The sequence below is a fragment of the Pungitius pungitius genome, chromosome 3 (genome assembly GCF_949316345.1).
Source record: "Pungitius pungitius chromosome 3, fPunPun2.1, whole genome shotgun sequence".
Taxonomy (NCBI): domain Eukaryota; kingdom Metazoa; phylum Chordata; class Actinopteri; order Perciformes; family Gasterosteidae; genus Pungitius; species Pungitius pungitius.
This window is the reverse complement of record NC_084902.1, coordinates 19,708,036-19,724,319: the sequence shown is the minus strand read 5'-3', so window position 1 is coordinate 19,724,319 and position 16,284 is coordinate 19,708,036. Positions and strand designations below refer to the sequence as shown.

Sequence of the window (16,284 nt, the reverse complement as noted above, 5' to 3'; positions counted from 1 at the left end):
TTTAAATCAGTATATCTTAACAAAACCTAATTTGACAATAACTAAACACAATTTATTCATCTATACTACTTGGTTGAGGAATTGTATCATTAACATTTTTGGCAGGATTGTTGTTATCACCACAAAGGAAAAATAAATTTAAAAAAATTAATAAAGTTATTAAAGGATTAAAAGCAAAGCAAAGTAAAGCAAATCCCAACCGAAACCCTATACAGACATGCAAGTGCAGAGTGGTGGAAACCCTGTTGGATAGGGGGAAAGACTTGATAGACACACAATGCTACTTATACTATAAATACTATGGGAATTTGAAACAAAAAGGGTGACTTAGGCCAGAAGAGGGCAGCTGAAATGAGACTGAAAATCAAAACTTTGAAATTCATAAATATGTCAGTTACCCAAATGTATGATGCCCCGTCACCCACAGCCGGGATGTTGAGCCACTGCAGTTGCCAATGTCCCCTTTTCTTCCTCAGGGTCCATTCAAGTGAATTTCATATGCCTTCATGTTACTGTCCTTGTTCCCTAGTTAATACAAGGCATGAGGAGCTTGGTGGGGGAGCCAGGTGCATCTGCTGCAGCTCTTCATCTCCATCGGACTCTCAACTTGTATCCCCTTCAGCTTTCCATATTGTTCGCAGTCTGTATCTCACTGCCACACACACGCACACGTCTTCACACACATACATATAATCCCTTCTGCCCAGTGTTTAAGTCTATTCACCATCCTACTAAATGAGATCTTCCACCAGAGAGTAAACAATATCTGGCAGAGAGACAGAGAAGCATACAGAGTAGAGGATTCACTCGCCTCTTTTAACATCTTGTCTGTCTTAGAGGGGAACAGAGAGCGCCAGAGTGGAGGGTGCTAAACTGCCTCAGCTGGCAGCCGTTTGGTTCAATGGCCTTTTAATTTCAACTCATTTTCTACCACGATTAGAACCAGCTTACATATCCACCTCAGTTTGTATGTCTTTGTATGTCTTCAAATGTATTTCCATTCCCCTAAAGTGCAAAAAAATCATAATATGATGAGTTTGAAAGAGGCTTGCTTTTCACTTCACAAAAACAAGTCTCAGATTCTGATGAACTCATTGTTATCTGGGGTTTTTTCATTTCACAATACTTTCTGAATGCTTAGATTTAAGTAAGTCTTTGATCCTTTTAGTATTTCTTCGAAATGGGAATCGAAACGTCACTCAAATAGGATTGGTGACTCTCTTGCAAAAATACAGGGAATATTCACACTAAAAAAATTATAACTGACTCCGTTTGTTTTAGAGCATAATCCTCAGACTTTTTAAAGTCTCCTTGTAATACATTTGTTAAAAAATCACCGTACTTGTAGGTCAAACAGGGTGCTGCTTCGTCAATAACTTCCAGGGGACGCTATGGAGGCAATTTTTCCATTTTGATCCAAAACTCCACATCAGGTCTGTAAAAGTCATCACGCAGGACACTCACAGAGGTTTTCAAGAGTTTTGGAGTGTGCCGAGGCTCAGAAGATGTGCTTGAACTTTCATGCGAAGACGATGTCGTCACGGCAACAAAGTTGGTCCAAAACTCCCAATATTCACTTTAACCTATCATCACAGTCTTACGTCTTATATTCCCAGATTTGAAGTGGATCAGATTCAAGGGCTAGGAGATGGACATCCAACTGTAGAAATTTGCATTGACCTAAGCCAATAGGTGGCGCTATACTTTTTCGAAAATCACTGAATGGCATTATTTATAGTCCTACACAAGCATCATGAATAAACATTTCTAGCAAGAAATATCAATGTTCCTTGGAGATATAGCATTTTGCATTTTGTCCAAAATTGTCCAAACTGGACGAACCATCACGCCCAGGCAGTTTTATGAAAACTCTTGATTTTAATAACATTTGACCCCATGGGTGTCAGGATCAACTTGCCCGATTTTGAAATCGATCGGATCTAAACTCTCGGAGGAGTTCGTTCGTTTGTAAATGCAAAAATTGAAGGAAAATGCCAATAATACAGACAATCACTATAGCGCCCTCTAATGTTCAAATATTCTGAAAATATTTGGGGATGTTCTAGGACTCAATGTGAACATGTCCTAAAGATTATTAAAACGTGTTTTTCACAAAATTCAAAATGGCGGACATAAAACGGTAGGCGCATTTGCATACCATAATTGACTTTTTTGTAGAGCACAACCAAGAGCACCTGTGTGAAAAGGTTCCAGCTCAATCGGTAAAAGTGGGGGAAAATTTCCCCATAGGGAGCACTTATGGGGGCGCTAGAGAGCTACTCCTTGCACGTCGGAGTACTGGCCAGATGATTACAGATGCAGCCGAGGAACCCTGCGGCCGTCGGACGAAGCATTCGCAAGTCAGTGGTCGTTAACCGTGTGGAGCAACGCCAGGAATGCCACTTTGCAAACCTTATCTTTGACATTATCATGGTCTTAGGCCTTTAATGTCAACATATCTTCTGATGTGCCATTAAAAATTGAAGCCTCTCAGAATACCATACATGAGCCAATTTCCTTCAATATCTCAATCACCAGACTACATTTTGTCATTTTCAGACTAGATTTAAAAGGAAACAATCAATACTTTCATGACCAATCCACTTTAGGCCGAGAGTACACATCACCATGGTGATAACTAGGACATTCTCATGTACCAGTTCAAAACAAAAGCCTCTCAAAATATCATACATGACCCAACTTCCTACAAATCATTCAAAAGGTGTAAATTGCTCCCTACGCACATAGTTTAATGTTTCGTCCAGCAAAATGCAACTTTTAGAGCCTAAGATCTCAAGAGCACACTGTGTGGATTTGAAAAGAATCGGGTTTAATCCCTGGGAGGAGTTCGGTCTTTTACAACTGTAAGAAATCATGAAAATATGCCAAAAAGGCACATCTTCAATGATTAAATGCAGCGCCCCCTAATCTTTAAAAATAATGAAAAAATTATGATGTGTTCAGGGGTTCAATGTTGACACATACTAAGGTGAGGGCAGGCCAAGCCATTTGGAAGTTATAAATCTTACCAGATTAAGCCATACCCCTTGCAAAGTTCATTAACCGTAATATCTTCTTAAAACCATAAGTCAGTTAGAAATGATCATATGGATGTTTAAAGGGTGAGAAGATGAGAAATATGAAGTATAGCGCCCCCTATTCTTCAAATATTATGAAAAAATTAGGGTGTGTTCAGAGCTTAAATGTCTACACAAGTTAGACAGGTTATGTCTAACATGAAATGATCGTATGGATGTTAAAAGGGTGAGAAGTTTATGAGATATGAGAAATATGGAAGCGTTAATTAGCCCATATCTCATCGAAACAATGAGCTATCAGCACTTATATATCAAGGGCACATTGAAGCAATAATGATCGACCGAAGGTTTTGTGACAATCAGACTCAGTGTTTAGGAGAAATTGCCAAAAATGGGTTTTTCACCAAAATTCAAAATGACGGAAAAAAAAATTCTACAGTGTGCTATAGAGCAGTGTTTCTCAACAGGCGTTTGTAGTGGGTCGCGGGCCTTTGCATGAAAACAAAAAAAAAAAAGGGAGAGCGGAGTGTTGGTTTTTCTTTCCGGCTCGTCCGTCCATGTTTTCAGTCAACGCGGCAATTACAACGCGAAAGCACCCCCCCCCCCGTCAACACCGCTAGCACCACCCCCCCCGTCGTCAACATCGCCAGCACCCCCCCCGCGGTCGGCAACACCGCTAGCACCCCCCCCGTTGACCGATCGATTTGGGTCGCGGCTTGTCATTAAGGGGTCATGGGTGGGTCCCGGGGCCAGACCAGTTGAGAACCACTGCTATAGAGACATTTCTTTATACCCAAATGTGAGATGTAAAATTTAACTACTTTTTGAATATGATAAAGGCTCCAAAAAGGCCCTTAGTTTGTGAGAATAATAATGATTCCTGGAAATACAATAGGTTCCTCTACAACTAGTCGAGGTAGCGAACTAGTAGCGAGGACCCGAATAATAATATTAATTCCTTAAAATACATTAATTCCTTAAAATACATTAGGTTCCTCTACGACTAGTCGTAGCGAGGACCCTATAAATTCCTTCATGCATGTGGAGGGGGAGGTGCGTGTGTGTGGGGGGGTGAGTGAGTGAGTGTGTTGGTGAGATAAGGAGGGAAGAGCTCAGGAAGGGAGCTACCTGAAAGCTAACTACTTGTGTTCCTCATATAGTTAAACATCTGTAGGTAACTCTTTATGTGGAGGGACAGGTGTATTGGTTAGTAAATTAGATATCAAAGAAACAAGGAAAGATTCAAAGCAAAGAAGATCTTATGCGGAACAGTGAGGCACAATAGCGGTTAACTTTGTCACTTCACGCAGTTCATGAACACAAACTCTCCTTAAACAATACAGTTAACATCAAAACAAAAAAAATCGACAAATGCTACTCTAACTTTTGCCCAAACATAGCCTTACTGTGCGTTGATAGGATTGCTGGGTTTCCTTGAGTCTCGTTTAACTCATCTGTTCGGTCCTTTGTAGCAGGAATTGATTGGGGATAATGAGGACTGTTGGGTCTCTCTGGCGTCATTCCTCATGGAAAGCAGTTTAATATTATATTGTAATATGTATTGTAAGCCTAAAAAAGCCTATAAATAGTATTGCACCAATAAGACAAATTTCTCCAAACTAAATATCTAATAAGATCACAAAAAGTGTCATTAGAACTTGTTCAAGTTAAGGGCAACCATTGCCATGTTGATATAAAAGTGAACCATATCCATCTCTCAGTTACATGTATTTTAACACATTGACAATATCAGCTTTATACAGCAGGTTACCAACATCTGGAGAGAATGTCATGTCAATAGCTCCTTTGGAAATATATTTACTGAGAAAAATGGTGATGTGTTCAACTAACAGGAGACCTGTGCAGGGCTCTTTTGAAATACAGAGCAGCTTGGTGTGTGAATTTGAGGTGCCCCAGCAGTGTCGGCAGATGTCACGTGACCGTTGTGACCCTCAGTGCCCTTCTAGGGGAGAAAAAGGAGAAGGCGAATCTTGCACATTGGACAATATAATTTTCAGCACAGAGGGCACAACTAGCACAATACCTGGATCTGTCAGAGGATAATATACCCCAGGTGGATCATCAGTTGGATTTTCGTACAAATGTATTTAAACTCTGATTAACAGCAACAATCTGGCATGTGTCTTTCATTTTTTTGGGTGTGTTGCATCTACTAGACCATTAACTACAACTTTACTTGCAACATAATCTTCACATTGACTTTTGAAGAATAGATATTCTTGATCTTGTGATATTGGAGTAAATTGTCAATACGTTAGCTACTAGGTCATTAACACCCTGCTCTGATTCAGAAAATGTAGTGGTACTAAAAGATATAAATAGTATAACGCACTTAAGACTTACTTTTGCATTGTGAGTTCACATTACCACATTACCACATTGACTATATTATTGACAGTCATCTTTGAAAAAATACGACATGATCACAGAGTAGAAGTTAACATAGACATGTAACATCAACCATTTGTTTTGAGGATTACGGATTCAGGTTTCGTTTTTTGTCTGTGGCCATCCTGTTTTTTTTTTTGTCGTTGAACAAATCAACCCCGATTATTCATACATTTAGAAGTACACAGAAGAGTTGTTTAAATTGTTTTATTTTGTTTGACTGCACTTTAACTTTTAAAGTTTTTTCCATTTCATTTTTCCCTGGATGATGCTCTTAGAGAAATTGCAAAAAGTGGAAGTTGAAAGCCAGTAGCGCTTCCCTCTCAAATTTCCATGCTATTAACAAACTACAATCCACAGCATTCCCTCACTTTGTCTCCACCTCTCCATCCTTTGTTCCGCCATGGGACTGGCCTTGCTGAGACCCGCTGTCTTTTTGAATGAGGATACACAGCCACTGTTCCGCTAAATCAAACCGAGGCTCTCTTCTCCTATGTTCTTCCACCCTCAACCTTGCTTCTTAGTTAGTCTATTACATGGCAACTCATGTTTCTACACATGTTCCGTGGCTTTCTTCATTTCAAAGTATTTCACACTGGCTTACGCCGGCTATAATGACTTGACGCTTACAGACATGAAGCTGCCTCATATTGAGCAGGTCCGTGAAATAATATCTTGTGATTTCCTCTCTCTTGGTTTATCGTTCACCCAGCATATTTAAACTATGGTGTTGCATGCTCTTATCCAGTACTAGAGGGTGAAGGGAAGGAATCCACTGCTGATTTAGTTGGAAGAGAAGCTAAAGTTCTATTTATCATGAGAGCTAATGGGATCAAAACTCTGCACATCATCCTTTTAACAGCCAACATACACAAGACTGAAAAAAACGAAAAAATATCACAATGGCAAAAATATGATACAAATATCTCAACCTAGAAGATAAATATTCTAGCTAGAATATAAATATTATAGATGGGTTACTAGTATGAATGGTACACACAACCAGGTATGCTCCACAGTTCCCTATTCCAGCGCTACCACTTGCCTGCGGCTCAGCGTATAGATGGAAAGTGACACCGTGATTGTGTGTGGGGCAGGGCCATGCTTAGATGGGGGTGTCACTTCTGCCTAGCTTGATTGCCACATTCGGCGGGCACAGCGGCAAGGAGTTAAATTGAGGGAGAAAAGGTCAGGAGCCATTGGTCATCGGCTCTCCCTCTTCGGAATGACTTAGGCCTACAGGAGGAAAATGAAAACAGACAGGGCCTGACCCGGGCACTGCAACATGATCCAGCAGCCGGCAAACCAAAGGGAGAAGAATGTGCACCGATGGGCGTGGAAAATAAAAGTGATAGGTGGATGGAGGGGCTTGGGGCATCAGCTTTGTCACTGAATGCTTTGGATAAAATTGTCAGCTAAATGACATGTAATGTAATCAATGAAAAGAGTGGATCTGTTAAAGGTGTCACATTCAAACGAATGCACAAAGCTGTGGTAGGAAGAAGACCATGGCAAGAGTGATAATAATCCATGACAAATAAATTGTTATGGTTTGTCTCTGACCCCAAGTGCACGACACCAGACACAGCTTAAGTTCAGCCGGAAATACGGCGTAGTTTATTTTACAATCAAAATCCGAGAAAACAAACAAAAACGAGAACTGCCTCCTTAATTGGCAGGTGGGGAAAAAACAAAAAAAAAGGCAACTCCAAAAACTCTCTTAGTCCGTGGGCGCTCTTAGTCCAATCAAAAAAAAGGAAAACTGACTCAATACTCACAGGAAACAAAACTCAGAGTAGAAAATCCAGAAGCCTCTCCAAGAGCACAGGGGAAGAACAATATCTCTCTCTCTCTCTCTCTCTCTCTCTCTCTCTCTCTCTCTCTCTCTCTCTCTCTCTCTCTCTCTCTCTCTCTCTGAGTGGAAGGAGTGCGGAGTGAACGGAGCGTGGCGTGAGGTGAATTGTTTGATTGTGATTTCTAGCTTTAATTTCGGATCTTTTAGTGTAAATGTGTGGTTGTGTGTGTGATTTTGGTTTCTGTCTGTCTTAATTTGTGCGTGTTTGTAGCCGATCGGCGTGCAGCACGCACAGATGGACCTCACGGGGCTAACACGGAAGCACGGCTTGAAGCTCGCGCCGTGCTTCGCGTGTTCCGTGGAGGACTGTGGCTTGGCCAGGGGGGGTTGGTGGGTCACGGTAGCGTGAAGTCCGCTGCACGGATGAACCACGCGGTGGTCATCTTCGTGTAGAGCGTGGAGAAGGCGCGCAAGGTGGTGGCGAGCGGCGTGGTGGTGCGCGGCACCCTCGTTCCCGTGCTGCCTCTCGCCGAGCCGGCGGTCAGAGTCACGGTCTCGAACGTTCCGCCGTTCGTGCCGGACGATGCGCTGCTCGGCGAGCTGGTGAAGCACGGGACGGTGGTGTCCCAAATGAGGAAGGTGTCCTCAGGGTGTAGGTCTCCTCTGCTGAGACATGTGGTGTCGCACAGGAGACAGCTCCACATGGTCCTCACCAAGACAGGCTCTCAACCTGGTGATCAAGGTGAGGATCGAGGGGTTTGAATACGTGATGTTCGCTACATCGGACGATGGGAGGTGTTTCCGGTGTGGTGGAGAGGGACACCTGGCGAGGGGTTGTCCAGTGAAGTCCTCCTCCCAGAACCGGGAGGGTGCTGGGGGGGCCGGGGAGGAAGAGGGGGCTGGGGAAGCCCAGGAGGTTGTTGGAGAGTTGGGTGAGGGGGTGAGTGAGGCCCGGCCGGTCGGTCAGGTGGGTGAGGGGGTGGGTGAGGGAGTGAGTGTGGCCCAGCCGGTCGGTCAGGTGGGTGAGGGGGTGGGTGAGGGAGTGAGTGTGGCCCAGCCGGTCGGTCAGGTGGGTGAGGGGGTGAGTGTGGCCCAGCTGGTCGGTCAGGTGGGTGAGGGGGTGAGTGTGGCCCAGCTGGTCGGTCAGGTGGGTGAGGGGGTGACTGTGGCCCAGCCGGTCGGTCAGGTGGGTGAGGAGGTGGGTGTGGGGATGGGTGAGGCCCGGCCGGTCGGTCAGGTGGGTGAGGGGGTGAGTGTGGCCCAGCCGGTCGGTCAGGTGGGTGAGGGGGTGAGTGTAGGAGTGAATGGAGAAGCGAATGTAGCCCAGTGGGCGAGTCTCGTGTGTGACAGAGTGAAAGAGGGGACGAGTGGGATGAGTCGTGAGAGCGACTGTAAAGGAGCTCGGGGGTCGCTCGATGGTGGGATGGGCGTCTCCGACAGTGAGGAGGAGATGGAGGAGGGGAGGGTGGGCTTTAAGGTCCCCCACCTGAAGAGAAAGACGAGGGCCAGTAGAGGAGGCTCTCAGGCAAAGAGGGGAGGGGCGTCGAGCAGAGGGGAGGCGGGGGGTGGGGAGTCCGACTCCTCTTCGGGGTGGGGCTCTGCCATCAGTGTCTCCTCCGGTGGGACGGTCTCCAGGAGGTACGGGGTGGGGCAGGTGAAGGAGTTCCTGCTGGCCACCAAGAACGAGAGGGGAGTGAGGCTGGAGGACTACTTCTCTGACGTGGAGAAGTTCGCTCGCTCTGCCCGACACGGCAGCATGAAGAAGGGAGCTGGAGACTTCACCCAACAGGAGGTCTACAGGTTGAGGAAGTTCCTCCTCAAGCCCAACCGAGAAGGGGGGAGCACAACCGGGACCGAGTGAGGCGTCAGTCCGGCTGAGGAGGTTCCTGAGCGGGGCGGCCCATTGGAAAAGAGACTGATTTTTTGATTGATTATATTAAATAAATTATAAATTATATACCTGTTAGATTGTCTAAACATTGATATTGCTTTACGAAAAAATAAAGGTTTTTTAAAAATCAAATCAAAATATCTCTCTCTCTCTCTCTCTCTCTCTCGCAGCAAGCCACTGGCAGATCTGATCCTTAACTCCCCCGTAGGATGAGCTAACGAGCTGCAGCTGCGATGATGAGCAGGGCGGAGTCAGGTGTGCTCCGGTGTGCCCCCAGCTCGTCCTTGCCGCCCGGCGTGCGACGGTCTGGCTGGTCGAGCCCTAACATAAATTCCACTTAGATCCATGCTTCATGAGAAAGATTAAACATTCAATTCATTTTATTTTGTATAGCCCAAAATCGCAAATTACAAATTTGCCTCAGAGGGCTTTACAGTCTGTACACATGCAACATCCTCTGTCCCGAAACCCTCACATCGGCACAGGAAAAACTCCCCAAAATATGAAAAAACGCTTCAATGGGGAAAAAATGGGAAGAAACCTTAGGGAGAACGTCAGAGGAGGGATCCCTCTCCCGGGATGGACAGACTGCAATGGATGTCATGGGTACAGAATCAACAATGTAAAAGATGTACAATACATTAAATTTCTCTAACAGAAATGATACAAGTAATTGCAAGTAGCAGAACAGGTATACGGCAGGACCACTGCAGGGACAACCACCATCAGGTCGAACCACCATTCACAGAGGCTTCTGTGGGGAGGGAGAGCAGAAAGATGTTGGTTTATGATGACAGTAATATGAATCATATTTAAAGTAATGATGATGGCAGCAGCAGGTGTCAGCAGAGCCATGCCAGGAGTCAGAACCGGGGTCCGCACAAAACTATGATCCATGGAGACCTGCTAGGCGAGAAAGCACAAAAAACTCCCGGAAAGAAGCTTAATTAGTGATGTACATTAATAAAACATGGATGGTTGTGGAAGGAGAGAGTGAGAGAGTGAGAGTGAGAGAGGGGCTCAGTAGTAATAGTAAGGTGGCAAAGATGGCGGACCTGTCAATCATCCTGTCAATCATTTTTTGACATTTTGACACATTTTTATAATTTATGACCCTGATGATTTATGACCCTGTGCGTGCGGGCGTGTGTGCGTGCGTGTGTGCGTGTGTGTGTGTGTGTGTTAATGGTGATAAAACCATAAATTGTTTTTTTGGCAGAAGAAGGTTCACAGTCAGTATGAGCAGACCGGAAAACATGTCATTGAGGTGTTATAGACCACTCCCACCCACAATACAAGGTTTTGGGAAGTTTTCAAGTAATTTGTGCAGTACCCAATCCTACACTTTGTCAACCCGGAGCGACGATGGAACACTATGGTGGTGAGTGTCGTGTTTTACTTCTTATTACAGATTGTAGTACAAGTGCATTATACTTAAAAGTATATGTGAATGTTGTGTTTTACGTCTTATTGCATATTGTAGTACACATGCATTATACTTAAAAGTATATATTCATTAAGGTTTTCTCCACAAAATGGCTTCCCTGAGGTTAACCGTCTAAAGAACCAATGAGGTCTAGTGATTTATATTTGTTTCATTTTCATCATCTTAACGTATTTAACTTGTATTTACATGTATGTATACTATATCTTTTAGAAAGCAGCTACAGGAGGAATTTTGTTTCATTTTCATCATCTTAACGTATTTAACTTGTATGTATATTTCTTTTAGAAAGCAGCCACAGGAGGAATCCTAAAGCCTCTACAAAAAGAGGGGAAACAGACAGCCAGATCGTGCTAACAAGTCTTCAGGAAATACAAAAACAGGTTGAAGCACTGAGTGGTTTACCAGTAGCCGAGCATAGTGAGGAGCCTGTGAATGGTAAGGTGATATCCTAACATTTTGTCTTCTTTTATTTACCTTATATAACCCTGGGAAAATATTATTTTTGCATAGGGTGTTCTCCAAGAGGCCCAAACTGGGTTAAACCAACATTAAAAACGTGGGCGAAGGCTTCTACATCCAGGGAGACCTCGGGAGGTAATAATATTATTATTATTAAAGGACAACATTACAACATTTCAGGTTTTCCCGCACTAGATAACATTCAAAATGCTTTCTTCACAGGTCGTCGGGGTCCATCAGGGGCGACCCCATTGTATGATCCCCCAATAAAAAGGCAGGCTTTGGGCTCCAGCAGGCAGGACATCACTGCTAAAGGCCCAATCTGGGTTAAACCGACAATAAAAACGTGGGCGAAAGCATCTACATCCAGGGAGCCGTGGGGAGGTAATTAATAATATAATAATTAATATCTCAATCTACATTATTTAACTTGCAAAAATGTTTTTACACAGGTCCACCCCAAAAGTGCAGACAACCTTCGGAGACGCTGGCTGCACCGGGTGATGTGACGGACCTATTTACCCCGAGATACAACGAGTGGATAACCGACGAGGAAATAATACGCTGTGTTGAGGCTCTCGAAGCGGATGTTGACGAACGGCAAGATCAGGAGGCTGTAGGTGAGCAGAGAGATGCTGATGGTGCAGCACTGTTTGTACTGAATGCCGAAGAAAATAAGAGACATGAAGATTTGTTAAAGGAGATCCGTGATTTGCGCCATGCTAACCAGAATTTAACAACATTAGTGACAAATCTCTGTAAAGAGCAGGATGAGGTGAAGCAAACCCTAAAACGTCATATGAATGTACAAGAGAAAATAGGTGCGGCTATCATAGACCTCCTCAGAGCTAGGTCTAACCGAGGCGTCCTATAAGGTTTTTTTTTGTGTCATAAAGGGTCTGCAAAGTGTGTAATATGTCACCTCCCAGAAAAGTTTTGAAGCGTAGTACGGAGGACTGTGTGCAAAATCATGTGGTTATTGATGACAATCGGAGCCTCGATCCGGAGTTTCGGATCCTTCTCCAGGGTGTAGAGAATAACTTGGAGCTATTATGTGCTTTGGCTAGGAGTGAGAGTGAAGCTGTCGATGTGATTGATGTTGCTACTGCTAACGACGTATCTGGACAGGGGGGCATAAACACGCTGAGCGGCATCGCCCCCAAAATAACAACCCGACCCGATCCGGAGTTTCGGATCCTTCTGCAGGGTGCAGAGAATAACTTTGAGCTATTATGTGCTTTAGCTAGGAGGGAGAGTGAAGCTAACGCCGTAACGGATGTTGCTATGTATAATGGTATTGATCCCGAAATAACATCCCGTACTGCTGAACACGTACCGATAACCCCACCCTCTGACAGGGCCAATTCCCACGGTGTAAACCAGAGGGGGGAGGGGCCACCTCCTTCTCAGGAAGGTAGAGCGGAGACACACGCACCGCAAATGCCTGAGGGGGCTGGGGAAAGTTTTAATGTTACCAGGAGAGATATACCCTCATTCAACGCTTTTGAACTGCGGCAACGTGTTGATTTCAGAAACATCGATCTCACAGACATTGAGCGAGTGCCAGACCTGGTGAGAGACAGCGTGTCTGCTGTTATTGACCAAGCCATCGCCGAAGCGCCTGAAGGCAGCGTTCTCAATGTTGTTTTACGTGGTCCTTCGCTGGCTAGCGATGTGCAAGCAGTTCTCCGAGCAGACGACTCCTACAATGTAGATCTGTTTATGGAACAAATAGCCCAAGTGGTGCAAAGTAATGATGACACTATATCGGATGACGAATTGGAAATTGTGGTCTCAGTGGCCGGAAATAGAAATGGCGGCTCAGGGGGGCGTTTAAAGCTAGGGAATGTCCCTTATGATCAGATATTATCAAAAAAAGGGGGCAATCTGTACACACCAAACAACAGGGATAATAATCTCTGTTTCTCTATTTGTCTAGCACATTTTAACCATCCAGACGAGGACACAAGTTATAAATTAAGATATGCATTACAACTACACAACTCTTTGAATTTTGACCCCAATCACAAGGTCTCATTCGCCGATGTAGGTGTTTTTGAAAGGCATCTGGGATTGAAAATCATAATCTTCCACCATACTGCAGGACGTAAACGTCTGCAATGTTTCAAAACACATGACACACCCCACCCTAAGACAGTTTGGTTATATCTACACAATGACCATTATCACATGATTCTAAACAAGACAGCCTTTTTTGGGGCTTCATATGTGTGTCAGTATTGCTACGAGACATATGAGGTACGAATGTACCACAACTGTAAACAACTGTGCAACGTCTGTTATACAACAGAGTGTCAAACACACGCAACCAAAACACAGAAATGCAATGACTGTAAACGTATATGTAAATCAAAATATTGTTTCGATCAACACAAGCATCCAGAAGCAGTACACTCGGTCGTGCCATGCACAACTATGAAATATTGCGAGGCCTGTGGAAAAACACACTATGCCGGTAAAAAACCCCACACTTGCAAATCGAGCGTTTGTTTACACTGCAAGGCGCCCCGGTTGGAGGGTGAGGACGAGCACAAATGCTTCATACAACCCATTGAAAAGAAGGAGCCCCAAACAGCATACATTTTGTATGACTTTGAGACACGATTTCGCGGTGGTAAACACGAGGCGAATTATGTATGTGCGATGGATCTCGAGGGGGACAAATTTTGTTTCAGCACTTTAAAATGCGTGGACAACTTTGTGAGACGCTATAGGAGGGCCAAATACCGGGGTTATACATTCATAGCCCACAATGCATCTGGTTTCGACAACTATATTGTGTTGGAGTATTTTGTAAAACAGAAGATAACACCCGAGGTGGTCATGAGAGGGAGCCGTGTCATCCTGATGTATGACAAGGCATACCAACAGAGATGGGTAGACTCATTTAGTTTTCTGCCTATGCGTTTGTCGAAAACACCAGCGGCTTTGGGGTTTGAGGATCTGGAAAAAGGTTATTTTCCACACAAGTTCAACACAAGGGCAAACGAACGCTATGTTGGCAAATACCCAGACCCGTCATACTACGGATATGAGGCCATGTGCGACGCTGAAAAAACTTCCTTCATGCGCTGGTACACCACTGTTTGTGGCGAAAAATTTGATCTCCAGGCAGAGCTTCGCCGCTACTGTGTAAACAACGTAGAGGTGTTGCGGAGAGCGTGCACCATTTACCGCGAAACATTCTTAGAATGTACGCAGCTTGACCCTTTTTCTTTCACCACATTGGCATCGAGTTGTATGGGTGTGTTCAAAACATTGTTTCTCCCCAGGGACACTGTGGCTCTGACACACGAGGGGGCCTACACGAGGCAGAATAAGACATATTCTGATGTTTCCATGCAGTGGCTTGAATACGTGTCCCACACGGAGAATATAGAGATCAGACACGCACTCTGCCACGGGGAGCAAAAGTTTTCTCCGTTCTATGTGGACGGCTACAATACGGAAACAAACACTTGTTATGAGTTTGCCGGTTGTTTTTTCCACGGTTGTGTCAAATGTCATGTACAGAGCGACATGAACCCTGTCACCAAAGTCCCGTATGGTAGGCAATACAAGGCATTTATGGATAAAATAGATGCTCTGCAAAAACAACATGGTTTGAACGTTGTAGTGATGTGGGAGTGTGAGTGGGCCTCATTAAAGCTCTCCAGCGCTTCTGTTCAGGCTTTTATGGCCACATACAAAAAGCGTGAGCGTCTGGACCCCAGAGAGGCCCTCTTTGGAGGACGTACAAATGCTATGAAGCTATACCACACAGTCTGCGGTGATGATGAAAAAATCAGATACTACGACTTTACAAGTCTGTACCCAACTGTGCAGGCAAAAAAGCAGTATCCCGTTGGACACCCACAGATTATCGTCAGAGATTTTGAATCTATCGATAACTACTTTGGTTTCATAAAGTGTACGATGCTTCCACCCCGAGGTCTGTTTCACCCCGTCTTACCTTACAGGTGTCACGGTAAGCTCATGTTCCCCCTGTGTGGGTTGTGTGCTGAAACTTTGAACCAAACTAGCGCGTGTACTCACAGGGAGAGAGAGAGACAACTGTCGGGGGTTTGGGTCTCCCTGGAGTTGCAGAAGGCTGTGGAAAAGGGATATCGAGTTGTGTCTATCGATGAAGTCTGGCATTTCCCCGACAAGACGGACACTTTGTTTAGTGGGTATGTGAAGACGTTCATAAAATGCAAACAAGAGGCGTCAGGCTATCCAGGTCACGTCAAAACACAGGCCGATCGCGAGAAATACGTCTCTGACTATTTTGAAAAGGAGGGCATACAACTAAACCCTGACAAAATCTGTGTCAACAAAGCCATGAGGAGTTGTAACAAACTCCTCTTGAATTCTCTGTGGGGTCGGTTTAGCATGAGGGGCAACATGGCTTCCTGTGAGTTGATCACTGACCCAGCCCGGTTTACACAGTTGATGTTTAGCGATCAATTCGATGTGAGACAATTCTGTTTTATCTCAGATGAGGTGGCTTTGGTGCAGTGGCGTCATGCAGACAGTGGCAACTCTCGCGTAAAAGACGTCAATGTTTTCATAGGAGCCCTGACAACGGCCCATGCGAGATTATTGCTTTACGACCTGCTAGATAAGCTGCAGGAGAGGGTGTTGTATTGTGACACAGACAGCATAGTCTTCACATCAAGGGGTGACGACTGGGTCCCTCCCCTGGGCTCTTATCTAGGGGACTTGACTGACGAGTTAAACAGTGGTGATGTGTGTGGTCAGCCCGAAGAAGACTATATTACAGAGTTTGTATCGGGGGGCCCCAAATGTTATGCATACAACACACTCCAGGGTAAAACAATCGTCAAATGCAAAGGCATCACACTAAATGCCCGAAATGCAGCTGTTGTCACGCCTCGCGCTCTGATCGGTCTTGTTCAATCTTTTGTGGCCAATCAGAACACCCCTACACTGACGACTGTGTCTGAAACCATCAGACGGGACAAAAAGAGGTTCCATCTTAAAAACGAGACACTTTTCAAGAAAGTCCAGGTGGTGTACAATAAACGTCGGGTGTTGTCCGATTACACAACGCTCCCTTATGGCTACTAATGGTGATCAAGGATTTGATGCACGGTTACAACATCCATTTAGTCTGGTATTGAGCGGACCATCAAATTGCGGAAAGACTTTTTTTGTCAGGAATATTATCGAGAACGCCGAGAGGGTTATTTCACACCGTTTTGACAATGTTGTTTACATTTAC

The 16,284-nt window shown here is 44.7% G+C and overlaps 1 long non-coding RNA gene across 1 annotated transcript; it reads left to right on the top strand.

The window, feature by feature from the left end:
• Window positions 1–10,519: 10,519 nt before the first annotated feature.
• On the top strand, window positions 10,520–11,691 carry LOC134126994 (uncharacterized). Its single transcript, XR_009955929.1, has 4 exons — window positions 10,520–11,015; window positions 11,091–11,174; window positions 11,262–11,423; window positions 11,492–11,691. It is a non-coding gene; the product is annotated as an uncharacterized LOC134126994 (long non-coding RNA).
• Window positions 11,692–16,284: the final 4,593 nt, after the last annotated feature.